At 42.1% G+C, this 14,257-nt stretch overlaps 1 protein-coding gene across 2 annotated transcripts in view; it reads left to right on the top strand.

The window, feature by feature from the left end:
* Nucleotides 1-8,318: 8,318 nt before the first annotated feature.
* LOC128737701 (uncharacterized) overlaps nucleotides 8,319-14,257 on the top strand; it is a 378,170-nt gene continuing 372,231 nt past the window's right edge. For both annotated transcript variants that reach the window (XM_053832397.1, XM_053832396.1), the window contains exon 1: nucleotides 8,319-8,363. The gene's annotated coding sequence lies outside the window, so the exon portion shown is untranslated. The remainder of the gene's footprint in view (nucleotides 8,364-14,257) is intronic.

The following is a 14,257-nucleotide window of genomic DNA, read 5'->3' as shown; positions in this document are numbered from 1 at the left end:
TTTTAAATAACCAATTTGCGCAATGCTGTCAATTCTATTTTTAGAACGAGAAATAGTTTTGCAATGCTTTTTCAGTCGCTTAATCAACGTCTTATCAACCTTTATGCAGCCAAAAAATAATCTATTATTAAATTTAAAAAAGTCATATTTATTTTGCTATGGCGTCGTATGCTATGTTTTAAATTTTGAATAACTTGAATTCGTATATGCAAGCTAATTAAAATTGCATGTCGTCATTTTTCGGGAATTGATCCGCCATCTTCTGATCCATAAGCACTCATCGTATGATCCGCCCCATCTGCATCTGCAGAACAGACAGTGAAAATATCTTTACACTTGAAGCAGTCGATAATGTCGATAACTGACATATATTTTTGCTGCCAGTCGAATTGCGAAACTCTATGATCTGACAGTATGTGTGCTGTGAACCGAATGAAAGCTTAGTATTAGTTTGTGAAGGCACTTTAACACCCTTAAGCAGCTTTAAAGTATTATTCGAAATTTAAAATGTAGCTTATGACAAAGCAAAATAAATATGACGCGTTCCATTTTTGAAATTTAAAAATAGATTAATTTTTGGCTGCATAAAGGTTAATGAGACGTTGATTAAGCGATTGAAAGAGCATTGCAAAATTATTTCTCGTTCTAAAAATAGAATTGACAGCATTGTGCAAATTGAAAAACACGCAAAAGACTCTATTGAGCTCTATTGCAGCTTTGAAAGCGCTCAGAGGTTATATAAAGGGCGATAAAATTGCTTAACAAGTGTTTTTTCTACATCATGCGATATAGTATAAGTATTCTCCAATTTCGGCTGAATAAGTATTGTAGAATTGTTTACATAAATTTTATTCGATGCATATTCAGCTATGGCTGAATAATAACGGATACTAAAATATTTAATCAGTGCATAAATGTTTCGTGGGAGGGCTGTTTATTAAGATGACAAATCGTTTATTCAGCTGGTATAGCACAATTATTGAGGATATTGACGGGTTGTGGAGAGGTTGAAGATGCGCCTAATCTGCTTGTGACACTATTATGTGAAGCAGCTGATTTACAGCACATTCGTTGGCTGCTTAATCACTTATAGAATACAGAGATCTTTGCTTAAATTTATTCAGCGTCCACCACCTGTATTCAGAGACAAATCAGCTGTGAAAAATCTGTGATCTGTGATGATCTGTAGTGACGCGAGGTGCAAAAAGTTTAATCAAGAAAATTTTGGAGGAATTCATTTACTCAATTCAATGTTTACAGATATTCAAGGGGCCTATCCCGGTGCTACCCTACGAATACTAAAAATTTGGGGCTCCAAATATGGAAAATGCATTTTCTCCGTGTGCCAACCATTCTGCTAGATGGTTGGTTATCAAGAACAACTCACGTATATTTTCTCCATATGGCTCCAACCCAATATACCGAAACAGGAAAATATCCCCACCTACTCTATTTCTCTAGGCGAGTTCTCCTATTCTGCCGACCGGCAAATTACACTCCGCGCGTGAATACTGTTTCTCGGTGGAGAGCGTCGCTCGCATTCTTATCTTCTCGCAGCACCGAACTCTTTAGCGTCCAAGGCGGCTAACTCTAGAATCTGCCGTGGTACTTTTTCTGCAAGCCACACAGACATGTTCATATGTTTGTTTAATTTTCGATTCTCCTAACCGCAAGCCATTTAATTTAAACAAGCTGTTTAAGTGAGTTTGTGTTTAATTTCAAATTCGCTGCCCGCCCTGAGCCAACTGGGCCGCGCATTCCTAGAAATGTTTTTGTTACAATATAACACAGTTGGTCGTTCTACTTTCTGACCAACGCGGCTTATTTTATTTTGCATAGCTTGATCGGGATATACTGCTCCGGGTCCAAGCTAGATCCCAAAATTCATAACGTGGAAGATAGGGTCGCTTTCGACTCCAATTGTTTTATATGCAAAATTTCGCATTTAGAACTACATTACATTAAATGTATCACAATTATTTATAGTTTTAAGCGAAAAAATATATAAAACAATTGGAGTCCAAATAGGGCCCCGGGCCTGCACCTCTGGCTACGTGGCTGCCGCTACTCCCGTATCCCGGTTACAACTTGTATCCTTCATCAATGTGACAAGTTTAAGGACTGCCGTGAGTCAGTAATTGTTAACGTAGAGTACAAACTATCCCTTGGTGTTACCCAAATTGAAGGATTTCCGATTTACCGTGTATATAAACTTAAATAAACACTTTGCCTTTTGTCATCATTCGTACCGCACGTATTTTACTTTAGATCGCGTATATATCACAGCCTCTGATTTCCCAATAGGTTATGTGCCCAGCATAGCCCGAGCCTCGTTTTTTTTTCGGATAGTTTACGCGACGGAACGTGTTAAGACGCAATAGGTTTTTTTTTTTTTTTTTTCCTTTTCGCTGCGAGTGGCAATAATTTTGCGTACGGTAAAGGCAGTGGTTTTGTTTCTCGTTGCTGCTTGTTTTGTTTAATTCAGCAGAGATGGAGGAGGATAGAAAAGTGTATCTTTTCGACGGCACAAACTTCAACAACTGGTGTTTCCGGATGGAGATCCACTTGGAGGAGCTGGATCTCGTAGAGTGCATCCGCTCAGAAGTGGAGGATATTCCAGAACTCCGTATTTCGCCATCGGATGCTGCTGAAGTTAAGCAGGAAAAAGAGAGAAATTTGCAGGAAAGGAAAAGGAAGAACGTCAAGTGTAAGTCGGTGCTGGTTCGCAATATTGCTGATTCACAGCTGGAATGCATTAAAGGAAAGCGAACTCCACGTGAAATTTGGACAACGCTTGAAACAACATTCGCTCGGAAAGGCATCTCCGGACAGTTTTATCTACTTAAACGATTGTTGGCTATGAAGTTTATTGACACCGAGTCATTACATGCGCATCTGCTCCAGTTTGAACGAATGGTGCGGGATTTGGAATCGGCCGGTATTAAACTGCAGGAGCAATTGGTGATATTTTTCCTTCTTCAAACGATGCCACATTCATATGGCCAGCTTGTAGTAGTGTTAGAAACTCTATCGGTAGAACAATGTACCCTCGAGTTCGTTAAAGCTCGTTTGTTAAGTGAGAGTATTAAACGGGAGAACATTGACGATAGTGCTGGAAATGTTGAATCGACAGCTTTTGCAGGGAAAAGTGCGAAATCGAATTTTAAATGTTTTTTGTGTGGGAAATTGGGGCATAAGCGATCTGTGTGTCCCCAGCGGTTGAATTCCGGTACCACAAAGAACGAGAGAAAGGAAAAAGCGCATGTCAGTGAGTGGGAAGTTACGTTTGTCAGCAGTTCCGTTGACCAAAACGAATGGTATCGTAGTGATAAGGCATTCAAATGGATCTTAGACTCCGGAGCATCAGATCACATGATTAGTTGCAGTGAATACCTCCGAAACGTAGAAAAACTTACAAAACCAGTGATGATTAAGGTTGCGTCTGGTCAAGTTCTTCAGTGTCATCATAAAGGAAAAGTTGACATGGTGGCTCATATCGGAAAACGTCGCTTAAAGTGCGTAGTCGATAACGTATTATTTGTGCCGGAACTTAATTATAATCTTTTTTCGATCCGTCGCGTGGGAGAACTGGGAATGGAAGTAAAATTTTCGGAGAACACGGCCATTATCACTCGAAATGGTGAGGTAGTATGCACCGGTCGTCGATTGGATCGACTTTATGAACTAGATGTTGATGTACAGTTGCCAAGCGATGCAGTGTTAGTGACGCAGAAAACGATTAATAGTGTCGAGTTGTGGCATAGAAGATACGGCCACATAGGAAAAAGTGGACTGGTGAAGCTGCTAAGTGCGAATATGGTGAAAGGTATATCGCTAAACAAGGAAGATGTACTCGGTGGTGGTGTGTGTGGTCCTTGTATGGAAGGCAAGCAGACACGTAGGCCATTTCAGGATATGAATCTTCCCCGGAGTTCCAGACCACTCGAGTTAATACATAGCGACGTCTGCGGTGCAATCACCCCTGCGACTTGGAACGGTAAGCGCTATTTAGTTACTTTTACAGACGATTACACTCATTTTTGTGTTGTTTACATTCTGAACACTAAAGATGAAGTACTAGATTGTTTCAAAACATATGTAGCTATGGCGGAAGCCCATTTCGACAGCAGTGTTAGCCGTTTGCGCTGTGACAACGGCGGCGAATATGTGGGGAAAGCGTTCGCTGACTTTTGCAGAACCAAAGGCATCCAGGTAGAATTCACAGTTCCCTATACGCCACAGCAGAATGGGGTCAGTGAACGGCTAAATCGCACAATTCTAGACAAAGCTAGAGCGATGATAGCGGATTCCAGTCTGAATCGTAATATGTGGAATGAAGCAGTATATGCGGCAGTGTATCTGATCAATAGGAGTCCAACAGCTGCGCTGACATCGGATAAAACTCCTTATGAGTTTTGGTATGGACACAAGCCGGATATATCCAAGATGCGTATATTCGGGAGCAAAGCATACAGTCTTGTTCCGAAAGAGAAAAGAAGCAAACTAGAATCGCGGAGCAAGGTCAGTTATTTCGTTGGTTACGGTGGTGGCGGATATCGTCTTTGGGATGGCAAGAAGATTTTTATTGCTCGTGACGTTGTGGTAGACGAGCAACCATTACAATTGAGACGCATGGATGGGGATTCCGTGAATGATGGAAAAGCGGATACAAAATCGGATCATTATCAACTGTTTGGACCGTTTTCCTCTAATCCTATAAATGACGATTGTAGTCCGCCTGATGCAGGTGAAATGTATGGTCAGCCATCGGCAAGTAGACCATCGCCAGCAATAAATGATGACTCCGACAATGAAGAGTTTAGTGAAGCGGAAGGTGGATTGTTTAACGAGGATAATCAACATGTTGAAACTCGAGATACTGATGCGGGTGTCGATGTTCGTCGAAGTGAGCGAGTTCGAAAACCACCAGTGAAGCTGGATGATTATTTGTGCATCGCGTATGCCCTGAATGCCGAGACTTTTGTCGAAGATGTGCCTGAAACTATCGAAGAGCTGCGGAAATTGGAAGATTGGCCCGAATGGAAGAAGGCAATCGATAAGGAGATGACTTCTTTAGCTGAAAACGATACCTGGCAATTGGTAGATTTGCCTGAGAAATGCAAGCTGGTGGATTGTAAATGGGTTTTCCGACTGAAGCTAGCTCCTGATGGATCCGTGGAGAAACGTAAAGCCCGACTAGTTGCTAAAGGGTTTACGCAACGGTACGGTTTCGATTTTTCGGAGACGTATGCGCCTGTCGTTAGAATGGCAACCGTTCGCTCGATGCTTGCATTTGCAAATCAGCACGATTATTCTATCCATCAAATGGATGTGACATCCGCTTTCCTCAACGGCTCTTTAAACGAAAACATTTATATGCGTCAGCCGAAGGGATTTGAAGAAGGGGACAAGGTGTGCAAGCTCAACAAATCCCTTTACGGGCTGAGGCAGGCTTCCAAGACTTGGAACGATCGTTTCAATGACTTTATTAAACGGTGTGATTTCCAGCGATGTGAAGGCGACAACTGTCTGTATGTTCGTCGAAACAAATCAGGTCCAGTATTTCTGTTGCTCTATGTGGACGACCTGTTGCTTATTGCGAAGGATGTCAATGAGATAATGCTAGTTAAACGACTGCTACGGATGGAGTTCAAAATGCAAGACCTTGGAAATGCTCGTATGTTTCTGAATTTGCAGATTGATTATGACAAAGAAAAAGGAGTAATGAAGCTTAGTCAGCCACATTATGTGAATGCCGTGCTGAAACGGTTTGGCATGGAGGCGTGCAAGCCCTCAACAACCCCAATGGAAGCCGGTCTCCAACTCCTGAAAGCTGTCTCGCAAGAAAAGCTAGATAAACCTTATCGGGAGCTCATCGGCTGTCTTACTTACTTAGCAGTTACCTGTCGTCCGGATCTAAGTGCAGCGGTGTCGTATTTCAGCCAGTTCCAGTCTAACCCTTCGGAGCATGATTGGAAACATGTGAAAAGAATACTCCGGTATCTGAGAGGAACGCCGGATTATGGATTAGTCTACACCAGAAAAGAATTACCTTGTCGTCAGATCGTGGGTTTTGCTGATGCCAATTGGGCCACTGACATTAATGACCGTCATTCTGTGTCTGGATACCTTGTTCAAATTTACGGATCTACTACAGCTTGGAGTACCAGAAAGCAGAGAACCGTAGCACTTTCGTCAACCGAAGCCGAGTGCTGTGCGTTGGTAGATTGTATCTGTGAAAGTTTGTGGATTTGTAAACTGTTCAACGAGTTAGCCATCTGGGATCAAAATGCGGCACAGATATTTGAGGACAATCAGTCTGCAATTGCTATCGCTCAGTCCGATGGTCCTTCAAAGAAGCTGAAGCATACTGACGTGAAACTACACTTCGTCAAAGAATGCGTTAAGGATGATAAGGTGGATTTGTGCTATATTCCGTCAGCAGATCAACCAGCAGATATTCTCACCAAAGGCTTAACGCCAATGTTATTTAGCAAACATTGTTTGACCATGGGTATTAAGGCGTGATTGTTTGAGGAGGAGTGTTAACGTAGAGTACAAACTATCCCTTGGTGTTACCCAAATTGAAGGATTTCCGATTTACCGTGTATATAAACTTAAATAAACACTTTGCCTTTTGTCATCATTCGTACCGCACGTATTTTACTTTAGATCGCGTATATATCACAGCCTCTGATTTCCCAATAGTAATACGCAGCACGAAGCTAACAATGTACAGAACCCTTATTAGAGTAGTAGTTCTTTATGAACTTGAAGCCGTGACGCTACTCACGGAGGACACACGCGCCTTTGCCGTGTTCGAGCGGAAAGGGCTGCGGACGATATTTGGCGGAGTACAAACTGAAAGCGGAGAGTGGCAGAGGCGTATGAATCACGAGCTACAGGCAGTGGTTGGGGAGACTCTCATCGTACATCTAGCGAAAGTTAGCAGGTTACGGTGGGCCGGACACGTCGTAAGGATGCCGGACGACAGTGCGACGAAAATAGTCCTCTTCAACATCCCTACCGGCACCAGGAACAGAGAGGCCCAACGTGCATGATGGCTAGACCAGGTCGAAAGCGATTTGCGACTTTAGAGACGACTAGGAAATTGGCGACGAGTGCCCCAAGACCGAGTTGAATGGAGCCACCCCGGCTCTATGTTGAAGAAGAAGAAGAAGAAGAAGAAGGAGTAGAAGAAGAAGAAGAAGAAGTAGTAGAAGAAGTAGTAGAAGAAGAAGAAGAAGTGAGTCAGCGCGGGCCATTAAAAGCTCGTCCGTTTTTGGAATAAATCTTATGATGCTTATGAAATTATCGTTGGACGATGATGATAATCAGTTTCGGATCAAGAATTACATCAGGATCAGTCACATGCTCAACCCTTTTCAGTATCTACGTTATTTTGTAACCGAAAACTTTAGGCGACCTCGCATTTTGAGACTGATAGCTGATAGTCAAGTTCCCAACATACAAACGTATCGAAAAGAAGTTGAAGGCAATGACAATCCTCGATGCAATGAATCGTAAGGTAAATATGGTCGGCATATACTAGTCTGCACCTTGTTTCAAGAGCACAGGTGAATTTTAAAATTAGTCTAGATTTATTTTAATTTTGTTTGTCTCAGTGTTGTCTCTATATCAGTTTCCTCTGTTTCATTGTTGTCTCAGTACTCTTTATTTTAATTTTATCTGAATATTGAATATTGAGAGTTTTTCCTAATGTTGGAATAATGTTTATATATTTTTTCCAAACCTTCGCAGAGCTTTAATCATGATGTCTTATTGTATAATATCCAAACTCACAGCTGTAAATTGAAATGTATATTTTAGGATAGAATTTGTAGTATGGTAATATCACAGTTTACAGTAAGCTGTAAAACAATTTTAAACAGTTATCCAAAAAAATAGAGGACTGTGCAGCTTCAAATATATAAAATGGCTGCAAAAGTCAGTTCCGGTTGTGCGCCATATCATTTCACCGCTCGTATTCGATAGCCGAACCCCACAGTTTGGCTGTTTGCTTCGCACACCGTACTAGGCGTATACGTACAGAAGATAACATTCGTATGCATGTGGTGGATTACACTGCGAGTGAGCTGAGAAGGCAAGTGTCTCATCGTATCATCGGTAGGATAGGAAAGAAAAATAGTTTCACCACCAGAACGAGTGAACGGGTGTAGGTTTTCCTTCCTGAGCTGTGCTCGCCAAATGGTAAATTTTCACTGGAGCAGGTACATACAGCAGCACCAGCAGCAGTAGGCGCTGTGTTTATCGGTTCTGAAGTGTTCTGAATTGCCTAGCGGAATCATTGGTTTCTTCCGCGAGTGTCCCAGTTCCGGCTAGTGCAGTTACCTGTGCCGTAGGTTAGCGTGAAAAGTGCCGTGCAGGATTAATCGAACGGGCCAAATTTGTACAGGCAAAAGTGAAAAAACATTGACTAGTCATTTTTCTTTTGGCAGTCGCAGCGTTTTCCCTATAGCAGGCATGAGTGTGATAGTGTGCGAATGTAGAATAAGAGTGAGAGAGGGGATTCTACGTTCTGACGTTTAGTGCGAGTGAGTGAAATGGATTTTGCTGGCAAGTGTGAAATGGAAGAACGAGCAACTGAACGCAGTGGTGGAAAAACTCGGTTAGTGGAAATTCTGACTGTCCTGTTCGGTTGGCTCCGCTAGCGGAACGTGATCCCTGTGTGTTTCGTGAACGAAGAAAACTAGTGAAAAGCAATAAAAACAGACCACACACGGTGCCCCGTATACGTGTGTGTTGGTGAACACGTTGGCCGCCTTTGGGTGGTGGGTGGGTGGTTGTTTGCTGCTGCTGCTGTTGCCGTCGATGAAACTACTGGCATGGGACTGTTTTGAGGAAAATTCAAATGTGATCCTTCGGCTGATAATGGTAGCACGGCAGGCAGCCAGGCAGGCTGGTAAAACATAATGCGTGTGCCGCGGTACATGAGTAAGCTTTTGGGGGTTAGGCAGTAGTTTTTTTTGTGTGTGAATTTTGAAAGCCATCTTGGCGTGACATGGTGGGTACTCATGTTTCGCTTGTGTCGTTTCACCCGTACGTGCTCCGTGGAGAAAATTAACAAATCGGTTCAGTTGAACGTTTTTCGACTAAATGACCGTTACAGAGTATTTAGGGGGAGCAGTTTCGGATTTCAGTTTGCTCAAGTTGGGTATTATAATCGGAGATAATGGGTACTGTTCGCGTTTAGATCCCGGCTACTACTTTTGATGTAATCCTGTTAATTTTGTAAAAGGTTTTTCGGGCAAATAATAAAAGATTTTTAATAATACAGTCAAGATTTTTGAACTTTGGGAACACTACTGCAATGCATGCAGAATAACTTTCTAGAACATTTGAAAGCAAAGAAAAAATCTTGCGCAAAGTTATTGAGCAGATTTGATTTTTAAGTGTTCTTTTCAAAACAAATCATTATATTTCGCAACCAGTAAGAGATAGATAGATACTATTTTCAGCAAAGTTGCTTATATTAGTGTTTGCTGCAACTTTTTTGAAGAAAAAAAATTTTTTGGACGTATTTTAGAAAACAAATTTTTGTATCGTCCTAATAGGTGATTTCACGGTCACCCAAATAAGCATAAGCATAGGGTACCGCCCGTTTGCTGCGTTATTGACCAGAACCGATGAAAATTGCAAAATGATGGCTGGAAAAAGCATGCTTGGGACAGCTTGAATTCACGGTCACTCAAATAGTACAAAAAGATGCGCCATATTTTAATAATCAACTTGTTTAGATGCCACCCTTGAAAAATTACACAAATTTTACGCAATTGCTAATGATTACCTTTTCATGATTTGGGACCATTTGCATCAAAAAATTGTAACTAGGTAGTTGTTTTAATGTTCTGTTAATCAAGCTTCTGTTATGCTCAGGAAACCATATTCTCACACTCAGTTCACCCCACTTCACTTCTCTCACTTTCACTTCACCTAACGTCACGTCGCCTTACAGACTCAACGCGTTTTATATCGTCACTTACCGTCACCGTCACATGGCTAGAGTTACGACTTTTAGAATCGTTAATTGTGCTCTTGCTTAAAATATTGAGGTAAGGTCAGAACGGAACCCATATGTTCTTGACTCTATTATAATTTACTGGCTTTCTCCCTCTATATAAAATTTGCTGTCATAAACATTCAGTACACAATCAAAAATTACACATAATTATGGGTCATTATAACTTTAACTGCCGATCTATATAAGAATATTATACTTAAATTGTTTCTCTTGCGTAGCACTAATAATTTGATCAATTATTAGGAGATATTTAAACGGAAATTGGCAGCTAAAGCTAAAATGACCCACAATTGTGTGTGACCCATGATTGTGTACTGACTGCAATAGCAATTCCCAAAGAGTATTATCGAAATTAGAAGTTGCTCCGATTTTCTTTAAAACTTATATACTTGTTCCTTTTCAGAAAAATTTACCAGTATGATTTATCTACTTCACGTTTGAGGTGGCCTTTTTTGAGTTAGGGTGGTCGGAAAAATCATCTTTTCTCCCATTCTTGCCTTTAGATATTCTTAAAAGTTCATAACTGTTGAATCCGATTTAAATGATTTTTAGTATCAAACGGCAGGGGAGCTCTGTTGCCGCAAGGTTTCCCAAGTCTGCTTTGACAAGTGAGTGGTGGTCGTAGGTTTGAATCCGAATAGAAACGGGTCATTTTATGTGAAGCTACTTTAACATGGGTTTATTCTAAGGCCCCACATCACCACATTCGCCTTGACTTCCATGTATATTACCCCTAAGAAGAGTTTTGATAAAGTGCAAAAGTCACTCGTATATTTATAACTGTAAATAGTACCACAATAAATTATACATTTTCGTATTTTCGATATGTTCCCATGTAGGGGAACTGTGGATAAGACGAACAGGGTGGGTATCAGGTATTAGGTATCAGCATCTTTGACTCGAGCAGCACGTTTCTCAGAATCATGTGGAAGACTTGTGCTTTGCCCATCTTGCCCGTGACATGATGACATTTACCTTGTGAGGACGGGAAGGAAAACATGAGGAATAGGAAGGGGTGGATGAAGGATTTGGACAAACACAAACACATACATACCGAGAGATTTTTGTACCCCCGAGGGGATAATTACTGCAATCCTTAGCTAGTTAACTTATCAATAGTACACCCCCTGGGGAGTATAGTTATGATAAATAAGAGCTTATAGCTCAATACCGCTTTCGGTAAGAAACATCAAAATGTCTCGTTATTTTAGTTTTTTAAAATCCGATTCATTTAAGACGTAGGATCCAAAGATCCCATGACGCAACTGCAGGACAGTTGCAAATTACGTGACAGCATCAATGAAAATTGGCGGCATTTTCAAACCGTTGCACGCCACCAAGCCAGACATCAAGCCGTCAGCCGGTTTGAAACTTCAACTGAATTTTCTCCGGAACAGCTTCAAATTTCTTTGGTGAAATGAACCGGTTTGTGCGGTTGTTGGACACAGCATCGATGCTGAACAGCTTTGCGGCGGAGAACAGGATTATCATTTTTTTCTTTTTCAACAGAGAAAACAATCTCTTTGTACGAGTCACTCTTAGCTCCTTCACTTACTTTACTTTAGTGGGAACGGTCCGTTACCGATCCTACGCCGAACGAATTATGGTCCTACGAATCTGCACCGATAAATCATTGAATCGCACTTTTACCCGCATCGCACTTTTACCCCTCCTTACTCTATCATTTTTTCCTACCTCAACAGAGAAAACAATCTCTTTGTACGAGTGACTCTTAGTTCCTTCACTTACTTCACTTTAGTGACCTACGCCGAACGAATTATGGTCCTACGCCGAACGAATTATGGTCATCCAGTAATGTCGGTTCTGGGCTGCCGTTCACCAATCCCCAACCAGCTGAACGTGCATCGTCTTCGATAGCGCACATTTATCGGGTGCGGCGTCTCCTTCGGAGTCTACGACCTCTTCCTGGTTCTCTGCTGTAAATAGTTTTGGCTACTCTTCCGTGGGGCATTCTGGCGACGGGCCCATCCCACCATAGCCTGGTACATTAGCCCGCATGAATAAAACAGTTTGTTTTGCTTTTCCCGTGCAAACCTTATTGAGGAACCGAAGTAAACTGTTTTATTCTTAAGAGCTATTGTATTACCTTCACTATATCAGCATATTTGTATACTTGGTACAGCTCGTGATTCAGCGCCACACTCCATTTTCTATTTAGCCACCAAGTATGGATCGCAGAGTTTTACTCTCAAAAACCCCAAGCACTCGTCGATCAGCTTCTTTTAGCGTCCATGATTCATGTCAGTAAAGGGCCACGGGGAGGATTAGTGTTCTGTAGAGCGCCAGCTTTGTGTGATTTTGAAAACTACGGGACTTCAGCTGGCTATATAATTCGTAGACAACCTGATTCGCGGTTGCAATTCGTCGTTTCACTTCGCGACTTACATCGTTGAGTAGAATCAATATATATAGAATGCCAGTGTCGCTGTTTTCCTGCAGGACTCATTGTGGTAAACATGATGCTAACAATCTGTATCAAGTCTGTCCATCGGGAACTTCATTGTCAAAGTTGCTCATTGTTATTTATCTGTTCTTTATCTGTGCGCTGGTTGGTGCTGTCATCAGTGCGCTCTCCGCTGTGTTTTTATGCCAGTGAAATGGTTTTAAACGTTCTTTTTCTTTTCGTCCGGATGAATAGAATCCCAAAACTGCGCCCTTTTGCACCAATTTTTTCAGAAATTTGAAGCAAGCGAAGTTTCCAATCACCTTACTTGGCAGCCATAGTTGAAATTTTAAACTGGTTGTCAAAGTTTGACAATGAGATTCCCCTTTCGATGAATCTCAGGCATATATAATGTAAATACATTATCTGAACATGTGTGATGTTTACCACGCGCACTGCAGCGATATTGGCATTCTATATATATTGATTATACTCATCGTTGTCACATGTCACGAGTGTACCAAGGTATATAAATTCCTCCACTACTTCATATCGTTCCCCAACTAACTCCACCTCAACAGCATTTACTTTCCCACGTTCCCTGCCAGCAATCATGTACTTTGTTTTGCTGGTGTTAATGGAAGGAATCAATGCGTTTGCTCTTCGTATTGTACCTTCCAAGGCAATGTTGAATAGCATCCCCTTGCTTCAGTCCATCCAACGTCACCAAAGCGGCTGAGGGCTCACCCGCTATTCTAACGCATGATTTGAATCCATCCAGCGTCACCCGAATCAGAGTAACTAGTTTCGTTTAAAAACCATATTCTAGCATTACCTGCCACAGCTCATTTTGTTTGACTGAATCGTACGCCGCCTTAAATATAAAGTGTCTGCAAGTTGTACTCCCGGAACTTGTCTAGTAACTGACGTAGGGTAAACATCTGATCCGTACTGGAACGACCCTCACGAAAACCAGTTTGGTACTCGCCGACGAAGGACTCCGCTACCGGTCTGAGCCTGCAGAACAGGATACGGGTGAGCACCTTAGAGACAGAATTGAGCAATGTAATTCCACGATAGTTTTTACACTCGAGTCGGTGCCCCTTCCACTCCTCCGGCATTTGTTCTTCCTCCCAGATTCTGACAATGATCCGGTGGAATGCTTCGTACACCGTTCCTTCCCAGCAGCCTTACCCTTTTTTGCTCACTGATTGCCTTCCTAACCTCCTCCTGTGTTGGTGGCTCCACAGTTTGGCCATCGCTTACAATTCTTATCCTGTTCCCATTGGCGTAGCTAGAGGAGGTGCCTGGGGTACCAGGCCCCCTCCAGAATTTAGCAGGCCCCCTCCAGAAATTTTCCCCATTGTAATTAAAAAACCGGAAAAACATTCAGTGTATATATTCCCACCGCGTTGATGTTTTCCTTTTTTGCTAGGTATCGCAAACGCGTAGTTGTTGTCATCGTTAGTAGCCGTCAGTAACCTGATAGCCACCCCGGCTCATGCTGTTACAAACAGTTGTCTCCATTCAACTCGATCTTGGGCCACTCGTCGCCAATTTTCCAGTCTCAGAAGTCTCAAATCACTTTCGACTTGGTCGTGCCATCTTCGCACGTTAAGCCTCCCTGTTCCTGGTGCTGATGTAGCTGTTGAAAAGAGCTGTTTCCATCACACTGCCGTCCGGTATCTTTACGAAATGTCCGGCCCACGATAGCCTACTGACTTTCGCCAGATGACAATGAGAATCTCTCCAAACAGTTTCTGTAGCTCGTGATTCATTCGTCTCTGCCACTCTCCGCTTTCAGTTTGTTC

This window comes from Sabethes cyaneus, chromosome 2, assembly GCF_943734655.1.
Source record: "Sabethes cyaneus chromosome 2, idSabCyanKW18_F2, whole genome shotgun sequence".
NCBI lineage: Eukaryota > Metazoa > Arthropoda > Insecta > Diptera > Culicidae > Sabethes > Sabethes cyaneus.
This window is presented reverse-complemented; position numbering and strand designations above follow the sequence as displayed.